The 7,009-nt window shown below is 50.1% G+C and overlaps 1 pseudogene; it reads left to right on the forward strand.

The window, feature by feature from the left end:
* Nucleotides 1–4,259: 4,259 nt before the first annotated feature.
* LOC110203285 (mortality factor 4-like protein 1 pseudogene) lies at nt 4,260–6,746 on the forward strand (annotated as a pseudogene).
* Nucleotides 6,747–7,009: the final 263 nt, after the last annotated feature.

Raw genomic sequence — 7,009 nt, forward strand, 5'->3', positions numbered from 1 at the left:
GATGGAGTCAGGTGGGCCTTAAAGTCTTTTGCAAAGAAAAGGTCAAGGCAGATTTAGGAGAGGATATTTAAAGTAAAGCACCATTATGACAAAAACAAACAAAGGACTCTTGCCTTGTTCCTTTTCTGCTGAACAACCTTAATCTCATAACCTCATGATTCCCTAAGTACACGTTTTTGCATTATTTTGCGGTTCTAACCTCACATCAACATTATTCTCAGAAAATCCCTGATCTTAAAAGAAATGACAATCTAATTTTCACCGTTGATAATGATATTGTACCGCTCTCCTCATGGAAATAGGATCCTGATATACATGACATATAGACAATTAACAAATAAAATGAACGGGTTGATTTCATCCTCTTGTATTCCCATGAACTGAAAAGATTAAGGTTTTCTCTGTGCCTAGCAAATAACAAGTAATAAAATACTGAATGAAAGTGGGCAAATTATTTAACATCCAGTCTTGCACATTAGTGGGCATTGGATCAATAACTAGAATTGAAAGCGTGTTGAGATGTATTTGGCTGGTTGGGGAAATACGGTGTGAAGAATGAGGAAAGAGAAAAACTGACCTGATTCTTGGGAAAAGGAGAGGGGCCACAATATATGTTCAACGGAGATGATGGGGGGATGGGAAGCACGGAAGGATTGTTACAAGTAAGCTTCATGTCCTAGCTCCCACTGCACCACTTCATTCTGCAGTGCTTAGACTGTTAATGCAAAGCACATCCCAGGAACTGAGGAGATGTATTAAGCCCCGGGAGAATGATCTAGCTTGTTCTCTGTTTCTCCAGTACCACCTCGAGCCCCAAAGTAGCCTATAGCAATGCATGTCAATGGGTTTTCAGATATTCTTTGGAAAGGATCAGAAGATTGGCAATGAACTTAGATGACTATAATTTGGGAGTCCCTGGTGAAAAAGAGAACAGTACAGAATTTTAAGAAACCAAAAGAACTCAAATAGCCAACAGGGACTCCACAGTACAACTCAAGGAGGCTACTGACTCTGCTTATGATTTACATTTCTTGTGTGGGTTTTTGGAGGTCAAATATGTCAGAAAGGGTTTTTAAAATCTGGCAGCCAAAAAGTCTATAGGCTATTGCTTTTAACTGGAATATGTTTTAAAATATGTCATAACAACAAGAAGAAAAAGTGACTTCACCAACAACCAGAGACATTCTTTTAATAAGCAAACTAATGTTTTTGATATTTTTTTTGGGGGGGAGAGTCAAAATGCTTTCAGTAATTAAGGCAAAAGACAATGTTATCTAGGTCTGTGGTCTAACTAGTATTTTTCACCCAACTTCTGTCCTATATATGTATTATTGATCATTTTTAGCTCTGAGACATAATGTGGCTCTCAAAGTCAGGAAGAACTGGGTTCAGATCCCCGCTCTGACTCAGAAAGTTTGTGTGACCCAGACCAAGCCACAGTCTCAGCGCTGCAGCTGATGTGGTGCTTGGGTGCTTGTACTTGGACCCCAATTTCTCCCTAGCCTCAGAAACACTGTCCCCGACAGTTTCTCCCCAGCCCAAGGACCCTGTGCCTAGCAATTACTCATGAGTGGGCCCCAGCAAGACCCTTCTCTCTCTCCCTGGTGCAGTTCCAAACGGCACCTGAAGTATTTATTAGTTTAAACTGGCTTTGCACTGGGTCATAAAGACATCCTTACCCACTACTATACTATCCTACCGCCCTACCATATTATCTACATCCTGGGCTCCTCATTAACTGTATTCTAGACTTAAGACATATGTATACTCCCTACATCTATCTTGTCAAACAAGACATTGATTGGTGGCAGACTGGACAACTCTCAGTTACCCTGAACTCTAGTCGACTTAGTGACGTAGCAGGCCTAAAACCATGCCTCCACGTGGCCCCCCTTGTGGGCTTTTCCTGGTGAACTCTGGGTAAAACGCCTGCGCAGTAGGTACAAGAAGTGCATGTTCTTTTAAGAACTGACCACTCCTTAATCACTCCCTAATCCCATCCTGAATCCCCTAGTTAGCATATTTGCCACATGTTTTATTGTATTTTATCCTATATAAACTTTAACTGTACCTCTCTATGGTTGCAGAATCCTTTAAGATTCCTTGCCCGCTGAAAAGCATAACAATAAACTTTGCCACCTTGACTTAAAGAATGCTTGAGTCAGTGAATTCATTCCAGATGACCCATCCTGTAATTCAGTCTTTGAGGGGTCACAATCTCTCAACCTCTCAGCCCGCAACACAACTAGCCATCTAAGACTCAGTTTCAGGTAAACTGCCTACATAGAGGAAGCTTCCTAGCAGAAGAGTTCCCCATACTGTGAAATAACAGTTGCAGTCTCTGTTCCTGTCTTCATACTATTTTAGCCTCAATTCTGTCCCGAAATCCAAGGAAAGGAACAACACAGACATTGACTGAAAAGCTGAACTAGGGTACGATGACTAGGGCTTTTCCCAGCGCACCAAATTTAATAGGTGATCAAGGCATTTGCAATCTTTCAGTAGTGAAGAAACAATGGAACTTGGTGCATAGGCAGGGTTGTGCTGGTGTCACTTGGTAGATAGGCAGGGTAGTGCTGGGGTCAGCTCTAACAAACCCTAGAAAGCCGACTGTCAAATTTTTAATGTGAGCATTTAAAGCACAGAAATCAGCAAACATTACAATCAGGCCTTGATTTACTATTTTGTTGATTGTCTAGATTTAAGAAAATGATGAAGGAAATGTTAATACTGTAATGCATATTAAACTTTAAAAATGTGTCCTACATATACTGCCCCCCTTCATACTGGTTGTTAAGCTTTACCAGCACACACTGCATATAGGTAGCAAGAAAAAAAATTAAATATGATAGATATCTTACTTCCTCTGCCAAATGAACACCTCCTTTCAGACCCAATTCCTTACCCTGCCAACAGTGACCTCATCAGCAACAGCTTCTGCCTAATGGGGCTGCTGTCCAGGCTTTAAAAAGTTGATTTAAAAGGATGATTGCAAACTTCTCGCCCTTCTCACAGTTGTTCTGTCCCAGGTGCGAAAATTCATAGTTCCAGCTCTGTATAGGTGTTTACATTGAACACATGCATCTACTCCACTCTTTCCCCCTCCCCCCCTTCACTTCCTCAAGACTCAAAGACTCCCTTTTATAATTGAAGCAGCACCGACTACCCCACGTTGCCCTGTTGTTTGGAGCAAAGAGCGCAGCAGCAAACTATGCTGAGCAGTGCCCCCCTAAGGCTGAAATCACCTGGTCCAGCCTGCGCACTATACAGGGGAGGAAACTGACACCCAGAGATGACAGAAAGTGACAAAGGCAAGATGTGAAATCAGATCTTCACAGCTCCAAATCCAGTGTTTTCTGTTGCAATAGTCGGCTGTCTCCTCTAACCCTGTCTGTGACCCTAGGCATTCTCATTTAAATCTCTGAACCTCAGTTTCCCCAGCGTAGTAGTTCATAGGAACCACGGTACAGCCTCATAAGATCTTTTTGTTTAAAAAAAAATACGTATATGATGACCTTGGCGATGGCGATGAGGGTTATTTAGGCTTATGACTAACAGTTGCCTTAGTGGAGGCCCCTCAATAAAACTCTTCACAATGTTGCCTCCTTTGAAAAATGAAGCTGAAGTTTTCCATACCAAAAAAAATTCACCTCAGTGGCTTGGTTCAAAAGCTCAGGGTTCAAGAGGAGGGAAGGCGCCTGCGCAGCGTGAGTGGGGCGGGGCGAGGCGTCGGGAGGCGGGGCAACTCTAACCTCAAGCCTATGGCTGGATCTGGCTGGCTGCCAGCGCGGGGGGATGGGAGGTGGGGGAAGGGCAGTGTAATGGGATGGTGCTGCGCTTGTGCTTGCGCATTGCTAGGGGGAGGGGTGGAAGGCAGGCCGTGTCAGCGTTGCTAGGCAGACCTCGGCTGTACTGCTAGGAGTCTTGTGTGGTGAATCTTGCAAACCAGCATGTATTAAACGCCTACAGTTTGTCAGGCAGGGACTGTAGGAGTTCTGTCTCGGTCTTCCTTTGTATAGCCAATGCTTAATAAGTGCTTGTTGACTTGACCACAAGGACCAAAGAACTACCCACATCCCCAACCCACAAGGAGCTTATGTTCTACTGACTCTAGTAAATACAAAGCATTTATGGAATAAATAGGAAGTAATTTAACATCTGGGGCTATCTGGAACGGTCTCCTATTAGACTTGTGATTTGAGCTGACCCTGAAGGGAGGAGAACTCCAAAAAATTAAAAAGGAGGGAAGAGCCTTCGGGAATAAAGCCTGCGCTTGCGCAGCAGAAAGGAGGAAGAGTTCGCATCTTTTCCAGGGTTATTTCGGGGCAGAGCAGGGGTCACGTTGCATGCCCCTGAACCTTGAATCTCTTTCGAGACTGGCCAAAGAAGTGCAGGACAAGGAAAGGAGATTAGAAAACCTCAGCCACAAGGTTGGGAGGAGGGCTTGGTGGTGCGCCTGCGCTGTAGTGGCTCCTTTGCCATTGGCTGCAAGGAGAGCGCAAGGCGGGGGGATAGGAGGAGGTGGAGCTAGGTAGGCACTTGCGCTGTAAGCCTTGGGGCAGTTGGGGAAGCCTCGTGCAAAGTGGAACCTCGTGCACTGCAGCAGATTTTTTCCAGATCTCCGGGCACCGGCCCAGGCCAGTGAAGCGAAGGAGGGGGGCAGCAGTTTGGATCCAGATCCGGGAAAGCTCTTCCAGACCCCTAGAAGCGAGGCGGTGCTGCCTCTGACCCTGACCCTGATCCTGACCGTGACCCGAGGCTGCTGCTGGTGTGCGGAGCTGTGCTGGTCGAGTTGTCGTCATGTCGCCCAAGGCTTCCCGGAAGACCCAGCCCCAGGCAGGTGGCCCCGAGGTCCAATCCCAAGAGGCCCAGGGGGGGAGTTCTGAGATCCAGCCCCAGCCCCAGCCCCAGGCAGGTGCCCCTGAGGGTCCAGCCCCGCTGCAGGCAGGCACCTCCGAGGTCCAGGCCCTGCCCCGGCCCCAGCGGGGAGGAACCTCTGAGATGGAGCCCCAGCCCGGGCCCTCCTCCGGCTTCCCACCCCAGCTCCAGGCCGGGATCCCCGGGGCACTGTTCTCGCCCCAGCCAGGCCCCTCATCCTCCCAGTCTGAGTTGGTGCAGCTGGAGGCCGGGACCCTGGCCGCCCAGATCCTGGGGCAGCTGGAGGCAGAGTCGGGTGCCCCGAAGCCGCCGTTCCGCGTGGGTGACCAGGTGCTGTCCCTGCACGGCTCGCTGCTCTACGAGGCCAAGTGTTTGCGCGTGGCCGAGGCGGCGTGTGGCGCGGCCACCGAGGCCCAGGCCAGCTCCCTGACCTACCTGATCCACTACACGGGCTGGAACAAGAACTGGGACGAGTGGGTGCCGGCCAGCCGCGTCTTCGAGTACTCGGAGGCCAACGTGCAGCGCCAGAGCGAGCTCCTGGCCGCGCACCAGGCGCAGCTGCCGCCCGCCAAGAAGGGGCGTGGGGGGTTGCGCGCCAGGAAGACCCCCGGCTTACAGCAGCGGGGCGCTGGCCTCCCCGGGTCCGTGCCCGAGGCCCTGGGCGCTGGGGAGGGGGCCGGCACGAGCCAGGGGCCGCAGGCCGGCCCGGCCACCCGCAGAAAGCGGCTGCGCACCGAGGCGGGTGCCGAGGGCCGGGAGGCGGCCCGGATGCGGGCCGACGTGAAGGTGGAGATCCCCCAGGAGCTGAAGCCGTGGCTCGTGGACGACTGGGAGCTGGTAACGAAGCAGAAGCAGCTCTTCTGCCTCCCGGCGCGCAAGAGCGTGGACTCCATCCTGGAGGACTACGCCACGGCGCGCACGGCCCCGGGCACGGCCGACGAGAAGGCCTTCGCCGTGGTGGAGGTGGTGGCCGGCATCAAGGAGTACTTCAACGTGATGCTGGGCACCCAGCTGCTGTACAAGTTCGAGCGCCCGCAGTACGCCGAGGTGCTGGCCGCGCACCCCGACACCCCCGTGTCGCGCATCTACGGCGCGCCACACCTGCTGCGGCTCTTCGTGCGCATCGGGCCCATGCTGGCCTACACGCCCCTGGACGACCACAGCCTGGCCCTGCTGCTGAGCCACCTGCACGACTTCGTGGGCTACCTGGCCGAGAACTGCGCCGCCCTGTTCAACGTCAGTGACTACAGCGTCGCCCCTCCCGAGTACCAGGAGCGAGCCGAGTGAGAGTCCGCTGCCGCCGTCGGGGCGGAAGCGGCTTTACCGGACTTGGTGCATCCGGGCACAAAGCAGGGAGGGGCTCGATAAGCGCGGGTGATCGGGATCCACGGTTCAACATTATGTTGGGCTTGGGACAGAAAATTCAGAGGGGACGGGGGGGGGGGGAGGGACGTTGGGCCGCGACTCTCCTTGGAGAGTTGTAGGAGATAATGGTCATGGGCAGGGATGTGTGGGTGGAATGCGCCACTGTAACTTGACAGAGGCTATTTGAATTCTTGCAATCCAGTTCTTTAAGACTAAGAGCTTGTAATCTTCTTCATACTCGCGATGTGACAAGGTACTCTTGATGGCCTGCTGCCGTGTAGCTAAAGATTGTCGTTTGTGCTCATTTCTTTTTTTGATGCAGAAGTGAACCACCTCTGAAACTGGGCTGTGTTGTTCCATGTTTGCTCTGCTCAGATGGTTTAAAAATGACGATTTGTGTTTATGGTTCTTGTGGTTTGATTCTAAAGCTCATTCTAACAAGGTAGAAACTAGTTATTGAGGATCTATGGTTTTCTTGCAAAGTCAGTAATTTTAGGAGCTGTTTTATGAGTCTTGAAAATAAATCTTTTTCATTGAAAATGTAAACTTCATTCTGGTTGTCTTTTTCATATACTACAATTTTGGCCTTTGTCCCTGAAGTTTGTAAAAGTTATGAATATTATACATTTTGCTTTAAGCCCGTAAGATTGTAAAGTTCCTTCCTTCAAGGTGACATTGACATGCCCCCTAACGAAGCACCCAGATCCAACTTCTCCAACTAAACACCTCCCTATTTTGTGAGGATGAAATGAAATGATCATTATGA

Source organism: Phascolarctos cinereus, unplaced genomic scaffold (assembly GCF_003287225.1).
Source record: "Phascolarctos cinereus isolate Bilbo 61053 unplaced genomic scaffold, phaCin_HiC Scaffold_7;HRSCAF=346, whole genome shotgun sequence".
NCBI lineage: Eukaryota > Metazoa > Chordata > Mammalia > Diprotodontia > Phascolarctidae > Phascolarctos > Phascolarctos cinereus.